Genomic DNA, 16,430 nt, shown 5'->3' on the forward strand with positions numbered 1-16,430 from the left:
AGTTTTTAATTCAAATTGAGATGTGACTTTATGTGAGAGCTTTTTACTGTAGCAAAAAAGTGAGATGCGACTGTTTGTGAGAGCTTTTTACTATAGTAAAACTCAAATTTTAAACTCGAATCAACGAAATAAATGGAGCCTAAAGAAAAACTTTTCTATCTTGATTCTCCAAGGAAGTGAAGTGATAGATAAGCTAATTTTTTTTTTTTTTTTATAAATAAAACACAAAAATAGAACGTACAAAACCCACTGACAAACCATTTTCGGTCTATAGATTTTCAAAGCTATAAATTATAGATACACATATATTTTACGATGGATCTTAGAATGATTAGAAGAGTCTGTTTATGCTGACAATCTCAAAGTATGTTGATATGTTACTATTTGTTGTGTGGGAAAGTGTGACGGACACATGGACGAGCGATAATGCGACACGTGGCCTTAACTACTCTCCGCCAAGCAACAACCCTTGATGCCTACAGCTCGCTCTTGTTCCGCTATAAAGAGCCTGAGCCCAAAGTCCAACTTATGGCGACGACTCCTTCTGGCGTCGACAGATCTTGCCATCGAGCTTGAGGCACAAAGATCCCTCGACCGCAGAATCAACCATCAAGAAGGATGATCTTGCTAAACGTCACTGGCGACGAGGGGAACGTTCTTTGAAGGACGTGGTAGGTTACGTGCAAAAGTGGGGGACATCTGCAGGGATTAAATGCGAGATCTCAAACCGCCCCACAGGGGACAGGGGAGTATTACAGGGAAGCACAGAGCCGTAATAGAAGACTAATTGGCTGAGTGAACAGTGCTGATTAGTGGGCTACGTCTGGGCCTAACAAGGGAGAGCACTTGAGTGCTTCTGCCTACGAAGGAAACCCACCAAGCGAAGGAAGTCCAGTATAAAAGAAAGAAGACCCCCAGTAGGGAAGGGGTTCAGATTCCAGAAGAGAAAAAGAGAGTAAGAGAAAGCGATTGCTGTAAATTGTAATCTCCCTAAAATAAATACAAAATCACAGTGGATGTAGCTCTAATTTTACAGAGTGAACCACTATAAATTCCTTGTGTTATCCATTTTCGTGCACATCTTAGTTAACACACGATACACTCATTCTACAAATACCCACACGTTTACTACACATAAGTCGATAATCCAAAGGGAAACCAAGAGGTAACCCGGCCGGTTTTTGTTGGTGAAATTTGACCGTCAACAATTGGCGACTCCGCTGGGGAACGAAAACGTTCGACCCCTAACAACCTAGTTATCAACCAAGACAGCCCGACGGACAAAACCACTATCCATCCAGGGAATAACGGGATGGAAGAAGATCTACGCCTGGTCAGAAAGGAAGTCCCACCTCCAGACGCACCACGGCCGGATCCAATGCAGATGCAGGCCCAACTAACCACTCTAACCGAGCTGGTACGTGGGCTAATGATTGTGGTTGAGCGCTTAGATGGAAGGAACTCCATGCCGCCATTAGAAGACGCCCCGAGGCTGCAGGGACCTGCCATGGCAGGAAATCTGAACCTTGGTGACCACCCACATATCTAAGAAGGAACCGGGGCCCTCCTAGGCCTCGGCCTTCCCATTCTTCCGGCAACCGTTTAAGGGCCGCCGGACTCCGAGCTCTCGAGGTACTGCCCCAAAATCCAGGAAGAAACCCACCAAGAGACTCGGGGTCAATACAAGCGGGCGGCCAGGCCAGAGGCAGACCCAACGCTCAGAGGGCAGAGGCATCGAGGGTAGCTAGCTCGGCCTTTTCAATGGAAGAAGCACGCGCCATCATGGAACGCATGGCCAGCCTGGAACAAAAGCTGATGGGAGACGTGGCAGGCCTGAAGAAGAATATAGGGTGAGTGGATTTGGTGGTAAACGTCGACATCATGCCCAGCCGCACACATGACCATCCGTTTACCGCCGAGATAATGGCCCCCTCTCTCTCCAACAAATACAGGTCGCCGTCAATCCCACCATATGATGGTCGAGGGGACCTCGACGACCATTTGGAGATGTACACGGGGCACATGCTCTTGTACGGGTACACTGAGGAGATCATGTGCTGAGTCTTTCAGAACCATTTGACGGATTCTGCCCGAAGATGGTTCCGGACGCTAAGGCCAAACTCTATCTCGAGCTGGGATGAGCTAAAGGAAGCATTTTCCCTCCAATTCATAGGGGTGAAAAAATACGTCCCCCTAAAGCAGAATCTGACGGCAATATATCAGAAACTGGACGAGTCATTAAGGGAGTGGCTCGCAAGATACAGGGAAGCTGTCGCCGCCACGATGGACATAACGGACAGAGAGGCCTTGATGGGGGCGTTATCTAGCATGAAGAAAATTACCCCCTTCAAGAGAGAGCTGAACCGAAAACCCCCGTCCAGCTACAAGGAATTTTTTGCACGAGCATAAGGGTACATCAACGCTGAGGAGGCAGACGCCAACGACCCCGAAAACAGGTCCAACAAGAATAAAGGAACCGAACAGGGGTCGACGCCAGCAAAGCGAGACGGTAAGAAGCGTTGAGGTGGAGGAAACGGAGACAAGCAGCCAGCTGCGACGTCGAGCGCTCCAGAAGCCAAAAAGCCAAGGCAGGAGGATGCCCTTAAGCCTCGGCTATTCCAAAAATACGACTCCTACCATGAGCTAACGGTAGGCGTCGAGGAGGTCTTCAATCAGGTCGGCCGCGGAAACCTGTTGCGCCGACCAGAACCGATGAAGTCGGATCCCAGCCGAAGGAACCAAAAGAAATTCTGTAGGTTCCACGGCGATGTCGGCCACCACACCAACGATTGCGCCGACCTTAAGGATGAAATTGAGAGAGTAATCTGCGAGGGAAGGCTACAGGAGTTCAGGGCCGAGCGAAGACCTCGCAACGCCGGCCATGGTGGACTAAATGACGGTCGATGCCGAGAAGAGAACCATCACCCAGAAGACCAGGAACCTATCGGCGTCATACGGACTGTCCTCGGCGGCCCCTACATAAGAGGAGACTTGAGGAGGTCGCAGAAGGACTACGCCCACGAGGCTAGGGGGTTACTAGGAACGATTCTGGAGCGTCTCCGCTGTAAAAACCCCTAGGTACAGCCACACTGACATGGCCTTTAATGAGGACGATGCCAGTGGAGTTCACTTCCCCCACAACGATGCACTGGTGGTGGAAGCCATGATTGGAAACCACACCGTGTGTTGAATCCTGGTAGACAATGGGAGTTCAGTGGACCTCCTATACTCCGACTGCTTGGAGAAAATGGGGATCCGAAATGAGCAGTTGGAAAGAACCTCCAAGCCACTGTATGGTTTCACCGGGGACTCCATCATCCCTCAGGGGAGAATTTGGTTGCCTATAACTGCCAGAGAGAAACCCCGACAGGCAACTACAATGGCCAATTTTATGGTTATAAAAGGAGGCTCCAAGTACAACGCTGTAATAGGGAGACCAACCCTTCAGGCACTAAGGGCAATAACCTCCGTCTACCACCAGAAGGTCAAGTTCCCTACCCCAAACGGCGTAGGTGAAATGAAGAGCAACCAATATAAAGCTAGGGTTGCATACTCTGATGCCCTGCGCGAATATGACCAGCCAGGGAGACAGGAGACAAGGATGGTTTATCAAAACCCCGTCGAGGACATAGACCCCAGGGTTTAGGAGGAGGTCACATGGTCTCAGTCCATCGAACATCTGGTGGAAATCCGAGCTGATGAAGGCGAGCCCATCAAAGTGCTGAAAATGGGCTTAGACTTAGCCTCATCACTTAAGGTTGAGATCGAAAACTTCCTCAGGAAAAACCTAGATGTCTGCGCCTGGAATCACACCGACATGGAAGGGATCGACGCCAACATTATATGTCAGTCCCTAAACGTCGACCCCTCATATCCTCCCAAGCGCCAGAAGCGTCGACCAATGAATCCTGAGAGGTATAAAGCGCTGAAAGAGGAGGTCGACAAGCTGATCAACAATGGGTTCATTAGGGAGGCCCATTACCCACGTTGGGTATCAAACCCCATTCTAGTGATCAAGCCCAACGGGAACTAGAGAACATGTGTCGACTTCAATGATCTCAACAAAGCCTGCCCAAAGGATGCCTTTCCACTCCCACGAATAGACCAAATGGTTGATGTCACGACGGGACATGAGATGCTGAGCTTTATGGATGCCTACTCCGGATACAACCAGATCCCCATGCATCAAGCCGACCAAGAGCACACCTCCTTCATAACCGATAGGGGCCTCTACTGCTACAAGGTGATGCCTTTCGGCCTGAAAAATGCAGGGGCTACCTACTAGCGGCTTGTGAATAAGATGTTCGCTCAACAGCTCGGCAAAACGATGGAGGTCTACGTCGATGATATGCTTGTGAAAAGTTCCAGGGCCAGCCATCACGTTGACCATCTGAGGGAAATATTTGGTATATTGAGAAAATACCACATGAAACTAAATCCCCAGAAATGTGCCTCTGGAGTTGGGTCAGGGAAATTCCTCGGTTTTATGGTCAGCAATAGTGGGATTGAAGCTAACCCTGAGAAAATAAAGCCCTACAGGATATGCGGTCCCTAACAAAGCAAAAGGAAGTGCAAAGGTTAACTGGATGTATCGCCACCCTAAACAGGTTTATATCAAAAGCAACTGACAAATGCGTCCTCTTCTTCGACGCTTTGAAAGGAAGCAAGCGCTTTGAGTGGACACCACAATGTGAAGAGGCCTTCCAGAAACTGAAGGAGCATTTAGGCAAGGCCCCAATTTTGTCGAAACCAAACGCCGACAAGGAGCTTAGCCTATACCTCTCCGTGTCCCAACACGTCGTAAGCTCCGTACTGATAAGAGAAGAAGAAAGGGTGCAATTGCCAATCTACTATGTAAGCAAGAGGCTCCTCGACGCCGAATCAAGATACAGCGAAATGGAGCGCTTAGCCCTCACCCTGATGGTAGCTTCAAGGAAGCTTCGGTACTATTTCCAATCTCAGACAATACGGGTCCTCACAAAATATGTGCCAAGAACTGCGATCAAGGGCCAAGCACTCACCGATTTTCTGGCAGAGTTCTCTCATAGACCAGCTCCCGCCGCATCTAAAGAAATTGAGGTTACAGAATGGAAGCTCTACGTGGATGAAGCGTCAAGCAAAAACGGGTCAGGAGCCGGCGTCTTGTTAATCAGTCCCGAAGGCCACAAGATTAGCTCGGCGGTTCGATTTAAATTCAAGGCGTCAAATAATGAGGCGGAATACGAAGTGCTAATTGCTGGACTACGATTAGCCAGCCACCTGAAGGTCGAAAGGCTCAGCATCTTCAGCGATTCTCAATTGGTCATCACGCAAGTAAAAGAAGAATACCAAGCGTGCGGTGAGAAGATGGGAGCATACTTGAGAAAGGTAAAGGAAGAACTCGTTAAGTTCAAAAACTATGAGATACTTTAGATACCACAAGCAGAAAACGCGAACGCCGACGCCCTGGCAAAGCTAGAATCTTCAAGAGATTCTGATACACTAAGGGTCGTTCCCATCGAAGAATTGGAGCGGCCGACCATTGAAGAACAAGCTAAGGCATTAATCATCCAAACAGGTAGAAATTGGATGACGCCCCTTATCCAATACCTAATGGACACACAACTGCCAGACAATAAAGACGAAGCCAGACGGGTCAGGTATAGAGCTGCTAGGTACTTATTGTATGACGACTTGCTCTACCGACAAGGCTACTCAACACCTCTACAGCGGTGCCTAGATAATACCGAAGCCTAGAAGGTCCTCCAAGAAATCCATGAAGGAGTCTGTGGTAACCACACTTGGGGGCAGTCTTTGGCTCTAAAGGTTTTAAGGCAAGGATACTACTGGCCCATGCTAAAAAAAGACGCATTTCAATACGCCCGACGTTGCGATAAATGCCAAAGGTATGCCACAATTCCTAGGGCACCCCCAGAAAATTTAACTTCAGTTCTCAGTCCATGGCCCTTCGCCAAATGGGGGGTTGACCAGATCGGGCCATTACATCTTGCACCCGGAGGATTTAAGTTTGCAATCGTCACGGTAGACTACTACACAAAGTGGGCAGAGGCAAAGACTCTAACTACAACCACAGAAGCAGCCTGCACCAAATTCATGTGGGACAACATCGTATGCAGGGTCAGGGTTCCCCACTCAGTAGTATCCGACAACGGAAAGTAGTTCGACAATGCCTCAACACGCAGATTCTGCGACAGCTTGGGCATTCGAAAAGACTTCTCGGCGCCGATCCATCCACAATCTAATGGACAAATCGAGGCGGTCAATAAAATATTGAAGTACACCCTCAAAAAGAGACTCGACGATCTAAAAGGGAAATGGGCCGAGGAACTTGCCAAGGTCTTATGGGCATACAGAACGACGAGCCGAACTACTACGGCTTCTCCATGGCGTATGGCGTCGAGGCAGTGCTCCCCGTAGAAATCAAAACGCCAACTCTAAGAACCATCGTCCACAACGACGACGACAACGCGGAAGGCATGAACGGAGAACTCGACTTGCTGGAAGAAAAGAGGCTCGACTCCCAACTACGCCTCGCCGCCTATCAGCAAAGAGCAGCACGATATTACAATAAAAGAGTTCGGTAAAGAAGGTTCGCCCCAGGAGACCTAGTATTAAAAAGGGTAATGCAGAGCACAAAACCCAAAAATACTGGTCCATTGGGCCCAACATGGGAAGGGCCCTACCGCATAAGGGAAGTACTATGTCCCGGCACCTACATTTTTGAGAGCCTCGACGGTAAAAGAATTCAACACCTGTGGAATGCAGAACAACTAAGGCTGTACTACGAATAATGTATGTGATTCTTGCGCATCCCAATTGTACATTCTCTATGAATTAAATAAATTGATATGTTTGCAGAAAGAAAGGAATTCACCCCTTAATAACGTGTCTGCTTAACAAAACCAAGGTTATAATAAACAGACATGGGGGGACAGAGGTCCATGGATCACTAAAAAATGACACGACGACCCCAAGGGGTACAATCGACGTCAGATCCTCCAAGGAGGGAAGACAAACACTTAGTAAAAATCTAAGAAATTTTCTAGGGCGACGACCCCAAGGGGTAAAATCAACGTCAGATCCTCCAAGAAGGGAAGACAAACACTTAGTAAAATTCTAAGGAATTTTCTAAGGCGACGACCCCAAGGGGTACAATCGACGTCAGATTCTCCAAGGAGGGAAGACAAACACTTAGTAAAATTCTAAAGAATTTTCTATGGAGACAACCCCAAGGAGCACAATCGACGACAGATCCTCCAAGGAGGAAAGACAAAGACTTAGCAAAATTCTAAGGAATTTTCTAAAAGGCAGCAATTGCAAAGCAAGGTATGAATTAAATCTGTTATCTTTATATATAAGTGCAGATAAACTAAATAGCTATCCAGATCAAATATTAAGTTACAAAATACAAAATAAAAAAGAGAGAGGTATAAATCTTTTGTAGGCTTCGCCACCAGCCACCGATTCTTCACCGTCACCAGGAGGGGAAGGGTCTACTGATTCTTCACCGTCACCAGGAGGGGAAGGGTTGTCGTCACCAGCAAGAGGAGGAGAATTGTAAAGAAAGCTCAAGTCCCACTCAGGACACTCCTTCTTGATCAAATCGATAATTTGTTGACCCGCCGACTGGAAATCCTTGTTACGGATATCAGTGAGCTCCGGAGAAGCCTTGAACTCCTAAATAATCTCCACATGCCTGGCATCGAAGGTAGCTACAGCCTCGGCTTCAGCTTCCTTCTTCCCTTTGGCCTTCCCCTCAGCGAAACACTTCTTCGCTGCCTCGGCTGCTTCGGCCAACTTTTTATCGGACAAATCTGCCCGCTGTGTTAGATCCTCAACCTTAGCCTTCAGCTTGGCCAGTTCACCTTCCAGACTCGACAGCTTGGCCACAGCCATGTCTCTCTCCTCGACGGCATCCGTTAACCTTTGTTTGGTGTCATCGACAAGGGATTTGAGCTTGGCTTCCACATCGTCCATCTCCTCATTACACTCCTCAACCTTAACTAGGTCAAGGAGGTTAAGGATGGAAAGGACAAGACTCTGAAAAGTTGAAGGTCAGAAAAGTCGAAAGACAAAAAAAAAAGAAAAAAACTCGACAAAATCTTACGTGGATTTGAAAGGAGATCTGTTTGCGCTGACAGTCGATCAAAGAAGACTGGGAGGCAGTAATCCAGTGTGGCTCCAAGAAAGACTGATAAAGAGCCTGGAAGACGAGGGAGAAGCGAGGGGGAAGTTTTAGCATCGCCCCAATCTCGGCGTCAGAAATGTCCGAGACTTGGAAATTCCCGTCCATGATATTTCCCCCGGGAATAAGCACACGTTCCCTCGGCGCCGGGGGAGAACTGACTTCAGGAATGGGGACCACTGGTGTCCAAGCCTTAGCCACTGGCGTCTTCTCTGTGCGCCTCTTCTTCTGCGCATGCTTCCCCCCGGTATCGAAGGACTTTTGACCTTCTTACTCCTCGGCGCAGGGGAAGAAGAGCTGGCTTTGTCCTTTCCCTTCGACAGGGGCTGTTGGCTCGGCCCAGATTGCTGGTTGCCAGGAAGTTGGATTCTCAATGACGCCATCTCTACGGAAACGACGAGACGAAGATGTGGTCAGCATTTGAAAAACAAGACCCGTAATAAGGCAAGGTGTCGAGAGTAGGAATTACCTTCGTCGCTTAGGTGGAAGTATGCGCGGACGACATCTAGATCCGAAGGATCAGGGAGATCAAGGATTAACCCAGTGGCACGAAAGTTGGCCTTGGTTAGAAGCGTTTCAATGTGGTGGATCTCGGATGAAAACGAGAAGGCCTTCTCGATCCTCGCCAAGCTATTACCAGAAAACTGCGGCCACTCCTGGTCAACTGAAGGATGAAAGATTGTCAGCATACGAAAAAGAAGAAAAAAGCAAAGTAAGGTGAAAGAAAGGCCAAAAATCTCACCCATATTCCCATGAAGAACATGGGTTTCCACCCATGTGACGTCGAGAGAATGCTTAGTATCAACTTCCCAAATCGGGGCTGAGACCTTCCGTGACCACTCAAAAAGTACCACCCCTCACACTTGGCGACGTGGCATAATCTGTACATAAATCTGAACTCGTCCAGAGGGAGTTCCATATCAAACTGCTGGTGCCATAAAATCCAGGCACCGGCAAAGCAGTACCAGAAGTTCGGCGCCAGTTGAGCGGGGGAAATGCCATAAAAATGGCAGTAGTCCTTTATAAAAGGATGAACCGGGAGGGTCATCCCCGGGAGGTACTCGGTCGGCGGCATGCTAGTCCTAAAATGCATGTCTGGGAGGAGGTATTCGAACCACCTCCCGTCGATGCATCCTTCCTTCACAGCCCGGATGATATATTTGTTCCGGACCCTCGACGCCACAACGTCGGCTGTGAAGAAAGGCCTATCCGGATCGCCACTCGTAGCAGCCAGGGGGCATCTACCATCGCGGCAGCCACCCCGCCTACACTGCCCCCCGTGAAGGGGATTAGCTCCACCACCTCGTCCAGCATCGGCTCTACGCTACCAAATTCACTCCCGAAGTCGTCGCCTAGTTCGTATCTGGCTTCGATGTCTTCTATGTCCCTCAGCACGGAGCCAACGCTGGAAGACGAAGAACACCATGAGATCTCCACCATTTAAGGGAAGTCTGGACGGACGACAGAAGAATTCTCTCGACTGGGGGAACTTTGGGCCATTATTCTGGTAATGAAGACAAGGAGCTGAGTTAAAACCCTAACGTCGAGAGGAAGAAATGAAGGCTATTCTAAGCAACGACTACTCAAATGCCTCAACTTGACGTCGACCATTCATATGAGAATGTTAACGGTGAGTACTCATAGAATTCCAGGTTCCCTAGAACCCAGAAACCAGGAAAACATAGACAACAAAAAGACGGAAACAGAACTATCCTATGCGGAAAAATGAAACAAAGTAAGTGTCCCTAACCTCTACATTCTGCATATTCCCATACATATGTGAATCAACAAAGAAAGAATAGAGCAAGTAGAGGACGGTGGGGCTTACCAGTGTAAAAGAATTTCGGGGAGGGAATCTGGGGTTGAATGTGGCTTCATGACGCGCCTTGAAGATCAAGAGGTATGAACCGGAGTTTTAAGAGGAAGGATTCTAGCGGAGTAGGCAGCAGTTCAACAAGTGCGAGGAGTATTTTGTGTTTTGAAAAAAAATGGCTCTCGAGTTCAAAGGAGGTATTTAAAGGGACGAAAAGTCCTCAACCCTTGGCCGTTGGATGAAGATTTTGAAATTCGACGGCAGGGGAATCCTGCCCAGATCTGACGGTGACAAGCGAGGGCGGGAAACGGAAGAGTCGCGATCCAAGGGTTCGTATTCGCTCTTTCAAAATAGAGCCTTGCGTCATCATGGGGAATTGACTGACACGACGGTTGTGTCCCCCGAAGGAAATCTGAAGCGTCCAGGCCATCATTGCGGATGAAGGCTCGGGACCGGTTCCCACACCCGAAGCACGGAAGTACGACCGAACACAAGCTCAAGGCTGCCTAAAAGGAGCCCTCGACCTGGGGGGTACCTGTTGTGTGGGAAAGTGTGACGGACACATGGACGAGCGATAATGCGACACGTGGCCTTAACTACTCTCCGCCAAGCAACAACCCACGACGCCTACAGCTCCCTCCTGTTCCGCTATAAAGAGCCCGAGCCCAAAGTCCAACTTATGGCGATGACTCCTTCTGGCGTCGACAGATCTTGCCGTTGAGCTTGAGGCACAAAGATCCCTCGACTGCAGAATCGACCATCAAGAAGGACGATCTTGCTAAACGTCGCTGGCGACGAGGGAAATGTTCTTTGAAGGACGTGGCAGGTTGCGTGCAAAATTGGGGGACGTCTGCAGGCATTAAATGCGAGATCTCAAACCGCCCCACAGGGGACAGGGGAGTATTACAGGGAAGCACAGAGCCGTAATAGAAGACTAATTGGCTGAGTGAACAGTGCTGATTAGTGGGCTATGTCTGGGCCTAACAAGGGAGAGCACTTGAGTGCTTCTGCCTACGAAGGAAACCCACCAAGCGAAGGAAGCCAAGTATAAAAGAAAGAAGACCCCCAGTAGGGAAGGGGTTCAGATTCCAGAAGAGAAAAAGAGAGTAAGAGAAAGCAATTGCTGTAAATTGTAATCTCCCCAAAATAAATACAAAATCACAGTGGATGTAGCTCTAATTTTACAGAGTGAACCACTATAAATTCCTTGTTTCTCCATTTTCGTGCACATCTTAGTTAACACACGATACACTTATTCTACAAATACCCACACGTTTACTACACATAGGCCGGTAATCCAAAGGGAAACCAAGAGGTAACCCGCCCGGTTTTTGTTGGGGAAATTTGACCGTCAACACTATTTGTGTCGAATGTTTTACTCTGTTACAAGCAATTAATGAGTTCTTACTTATTGAATGAACCGTACATCTAAGGAGAAAAAGACGTTTGAACGTAATCGCCTGTCATCGATTAATTGTTTGATGAGATATTAGAAGCATGACTCGATAATTCAGTACTATAAAAATTACGAGTCAGATACCTTTCCCAAATAAAAAAATATTAAAGTCTCGTTTATTTTACCGATTTGAGTTTTTAATTTTAAGTTTTTACAATTAAAAGTTTTTAAAAAATGTCACATCAAACTTGCTACAGTCAAAAGTTGTCAAAAAATATCACGTATAAGCTCAAATTAAAAACTCAAATTTACAAAATGAATGAGGCGTAATTAGTTTCACAAACAACACTATTCATCAGTTGACAACTCAACAGAGTAACGATTTTGGATTGATAACCAATCTTTAAAAAAAAATAAAGATAAAAATAAAATAAAATAAAAACAAAAGAAGATGGGTTAGGGGCTTGTTATGAACGTCTCTTTTTGTGGGTATCAACTTAATTAAGACGTTTTAGGAGATCTTATACTTGTTGCTGGCTAAACAAAAGAAAAAATGTTGATACAAGTACAATAAATATATATATATATATATTTTTTTGGAAATTAGAGAGAAAATAACTGTCAAGGTAACCTTAAAATCCTTAACTAACTCTAAAACTAAATAAATAAATAAACATCCCTGACTAGGTTTACATCTTATCACCCTCTACTAGTCCTCCACTAGTTACATGTTATAATTAGCAATCAAAAGTTAATTCAAAGTGTTAAGAAAATGCTATAATCTGATATGACGGTAATAGCTTATCAATACAAGGAATATGGAGGAATAATAACCGTAGGAAAAAACCGCTCCCGCAGATCTAATTTCTAACGGATAAAAAGTTGTATACATATAAGATGTTATAATGTAATTACACTACTTTTCTTTTCTGCAACTTTTCTACTAAACGGAGGGAGCTCTTAACGATTATAAAGATCGAGAGTAGGACTCACTAGTACTGAAATTTTGAACGGGTCGTCCGCAACCGTCTGAAAAAATCAAATTTGAGCCCGACACTTGAACCCGTCTGCTTGAAGAATTCGGGCCGCCCGCCTGAGCCCGAAAATACCCTTGGACGGGCCGCTTGCTTGGTTTTCGCTGCCTGAGCCCAGTCGGGCAGCCTGAGCCCGCCTGAATCGCCTGAAAAAAATATTTTTTATTATATTTTTAAATTTTTTTAATATTGTATATATATATTACATATAATATACTATTTTTTATTAATTGTATTTGTATATAAATAATTATTAAGTTATTTTGTGTTAAAATTATATAAAAATTAAAATCAACACACACTATTAACAAAATTTAAAAAATTAATTTTGTATTTTAATTTTTCAATTTGTAATTTATGATTGCCTCATTAAAAACCTTACTAAGAAAAATCCAATTCGGATAAAAACTTGATAAGGAAAAAAGAGTGCAATTACTTTGTGATGAATTACAAATTTTACAAACTTATAAAGTCTAAATATTACAATTACAATGTCCAAAGAAAATAAATATTTACAAATTACAAATTAATTTGAAGCTGAAGGATCATCTTCAAAGTGAAATGTTAATCTATTAAATTCATCTATCCATTCCTGGCTTGCCGGTGAAATTGTGTCTTGTAAAAGTTGACCGGCACAATCCCAATCTTTAATGTACACCAAAGCTTCAACAATGTCCCTTTGTAATGCGTTTTGACGTTCCTTAAGTATTCGTCTGGTTGTACTGAAGGCTTATTCGGATGAAATAGTGGAGACTGGGATCGAAAAAATATCTATTGCCATTTGAGTTAGGACTAGCCAAGTTAATGCTCGTGTCTTCCACCATTGAACTAAATCAAACAATTCTCCACTACTGTCGACTACTAAGCTCTCACTGAGGTACGCCATAAGTTCATTGAAGCCGCTGCCGTGGCCGTCGCCTCTTGATGAAGATCCACTCCCAGCTTCTATTTGAGTCATCTTCTTCTTCTTCTTCAACCCGAAAACATTCATAAATGAATGCGCATTTTCATCTCTTTGTTGCGGTTCCTGTACTCTAGAATTTGTGTTTCTAAACCTATTCTCATATTTGCTATAGAGAGAAAATATAGTTTCCTTTATTTTCAGAAATTCGTCTGAACAATCGATGCTTAAAAATTCACCTAAGTTTTTTAAACCACTTTCTAAACCTTCTAATTTTAATCTAGGATCAAAAATAGTACCGAAACCATACAACATTGGTAATTTAGACCAATATTTTTTAAATTTATTTTCCATAAAAGCTATAGGAACTGCTAAAAGTAATTCCTTCCGAAATTGACTAAATAGAAAACTCATTCTTAAAGGTTCACCTAAAGCTAAACGTGATGTTGGGTAATATGTTCCACTAAGTTTTAAAGTAACTTCATGAAACCTACCTAAAAATTGATACAAATTTTCGGCAATTTACCAATCATATGCGTGTATGTGTCCTCCTCCTAATTTTGCACTAATATAGTTTGTTATAGCATCCTTATAGGGGATGCATTGTTGAAGCATTATATAAGTTGAGTTCTATCTTACAGGCATATCTAGGGCTAATGCTCTAGGAGTTAGATTTAGTGCTTGTAAGAACCTAAACCAATCTTGTTGTCTTGAGTTACTACCCTAAATCCATGCAATACTATCTCTAATTGCTTTTATATGAATAGCCATTGATTTTAAACAAGATCTAACTATTAAATTAATTACATGACATGCACAATGTTGGTGAAAAATATCACCATCACTAAATAACTTAAATAATTTTTGAAACATTCAATTGCATTAGTATTTGCACTAGCATTATCTAATGTTATAGCCATCACTTTATCTCTTAATCTACATTCATCAATTACATTTAAAATTGTATTATAAATAAAATCGGCGCTATGTGATCCTAGAATACATTTGAAACCTAAAATTCTCTTATCTAACTCGAAGCCTTTAAAGTAATGTCCGGTTATAGATAAATAATCTTTGTTGGCAACGACAGACCAAATGTATGTCGTTAACGCAACGCATCCGCTAGTAGAGTGTAAAAGGTTTATTAATGCTTCTTTTTCTTGTTTAAATACTTTTAACAAATCTGTCATAAGAGTAGTTTTTGAAGTAAACTGTACATTAGGATTATGTACAACTTTAATATATTACTGCAAATTAGGATGCTCTACAAAACTAAGTAGTTGATCTAATGCTACTATCATTCACACAACTTCCATACGATCTACTTGCGGATGGTATTTCCAAGTGGTTAGACCACCGGTTTGCGATCAAAAGATAATTGTGTTTGGTAGAGTTTGGCACTACCGGTTTGGCCATGTTTTTGAAGACACTTTTCGGAGTGTCATCTCAATTGTATTGTGCTGTGAATAGTGTCACCTTGTAATTTAGAAAAGTAATATTTACATTGAGCTATGTGTTTAGTGTTACCATCATTGTCGACCTCCTCAATTGTGTCGAAGTACTCCCAAACTGTCGAGGTGCGCTTGGATTTCCTCTTGGAGCTTGCAACACGTGCAGTAGCACTTGCACTTGCCTCTTCTCCATGTCCACCACCATTGCGACCACGACCTCCACTACGTCCACCACGGCACGGATTTCTAGGTTCCTCAGTTGGTTGTGTTTGTCATTCCTGCGTAATAAATTCGTTAGTAGCAAATTGCCCTTCCACATTCTGTTGGACTTGGGCATCAACAAGAATATCACCATAACTAAAAGAATCCAATTATATAAAAATTGTGAGAGAGATTTGAGAGAGAGAGCTTTAGGATATTGTGTAAGTTTTTGGAAAAATTGTGAGAGAGGTTTGAAAGACTAAGAGAGATTGAGAGAAATTGAGGGAGATAGAGAGAGTTTGGGTGAGCGAAATATTTGGGGGGATACGGGGTATTTAAAGCGAAATTTTTAGGTTAAAAAATTAAATTTTTCTCCAAAATTCGGATCCAACAGCTACTTTCAAATTCGGCAGGTCGGGTTCGGGTGGGTTCAGGCCAAAAATCGAGCAACGATAAAAAAAAAAAAAAAAAAAAACCGTTGGAGGTCGAGCTCATGGGCGGCGGGTCAGGTCGGGCAAAACAATTTGAAAGAACTAGCCATTGGGCAGGTTTCTGGCAATTCGGGTATTCGGGCCGGAGGGGAAAAAAAAATAAAAAATAAAAATTGGCGGTCGACGGTCGGGTCGGGCAAATCGGCGGTGGGCTTTCGCCGGGGTGTTGTTTCTCAGGCAATCTGAGCCCGAGCCTGCCCTTGTGTGTGGACGGGCGGCCATGGGTCCCTGTCCGTCGAGCATGAAAAATTCAGGCCTCGGACAGGCCCGCCGAACCAACGTTAATCCACCACAATGACTGACAATTTAAGTAATGACATGATAACATGACACGAAATTCGTACGAAGTTAAGGGGTTTTAATTTTCTTAAAAGGGGTTTAATTTGGTCAAAACAGATCCAACGTGCCATGCGTGATTAGATAAGGGGAACTAGTCAACAAAAAATTAATCCACTGTAATCCGTTTAATAAACTTTTTCATAAACATGTTAACAAAAATATAACAATATTAATGCTATTAACAATAATGATACTGCTGACTAAATTTTGTTGATGATAATAATTATATTATTAATGATTGCTTCCGATGTTATATTGGTTGATGATAATTCTTTGCCGGAAGATCAGGATGTTATAAACAATAATTACCGTATTTTTTTCCTTTTTTGATGATAATAAAGGATGTTATAAACAATAATTGCTGATTTTTTTTTTTCCTTTTTTGATGATAATAAAGGATGTTATAAACAATAATTGCTGATTTTTTTTTCTTTTTTGATGATAATAAAGATACTATTGAGGAGTGCTTAGGTGATTCTATTGGTTATGATCTCTTTTTCGTCCAAGAAGAATCGTATTGAAGTTCTTTTTGTAAAAAAGAAAAAATTTATTATTTTCTTTACTTTTTATAGAAGGAGAAAGATGAATGAATTAGTTGTAGACCAATCTTATGATGTAG

The sequence above is a fragment of the Morus notabilis genome, unplaced genomic scaffold (genome assembly GCF_000414095.1).
Source record: "Morus notabilis unplaced genomic scaffold, ASM41409v2 Scaffold424, whole genome shotgun sequence".
NCBI lineage: Eukaryota > Viridiplantae > Streptophyta > Magnoliopsida > Rosales > Moraceae > Morus > Morus notabilis.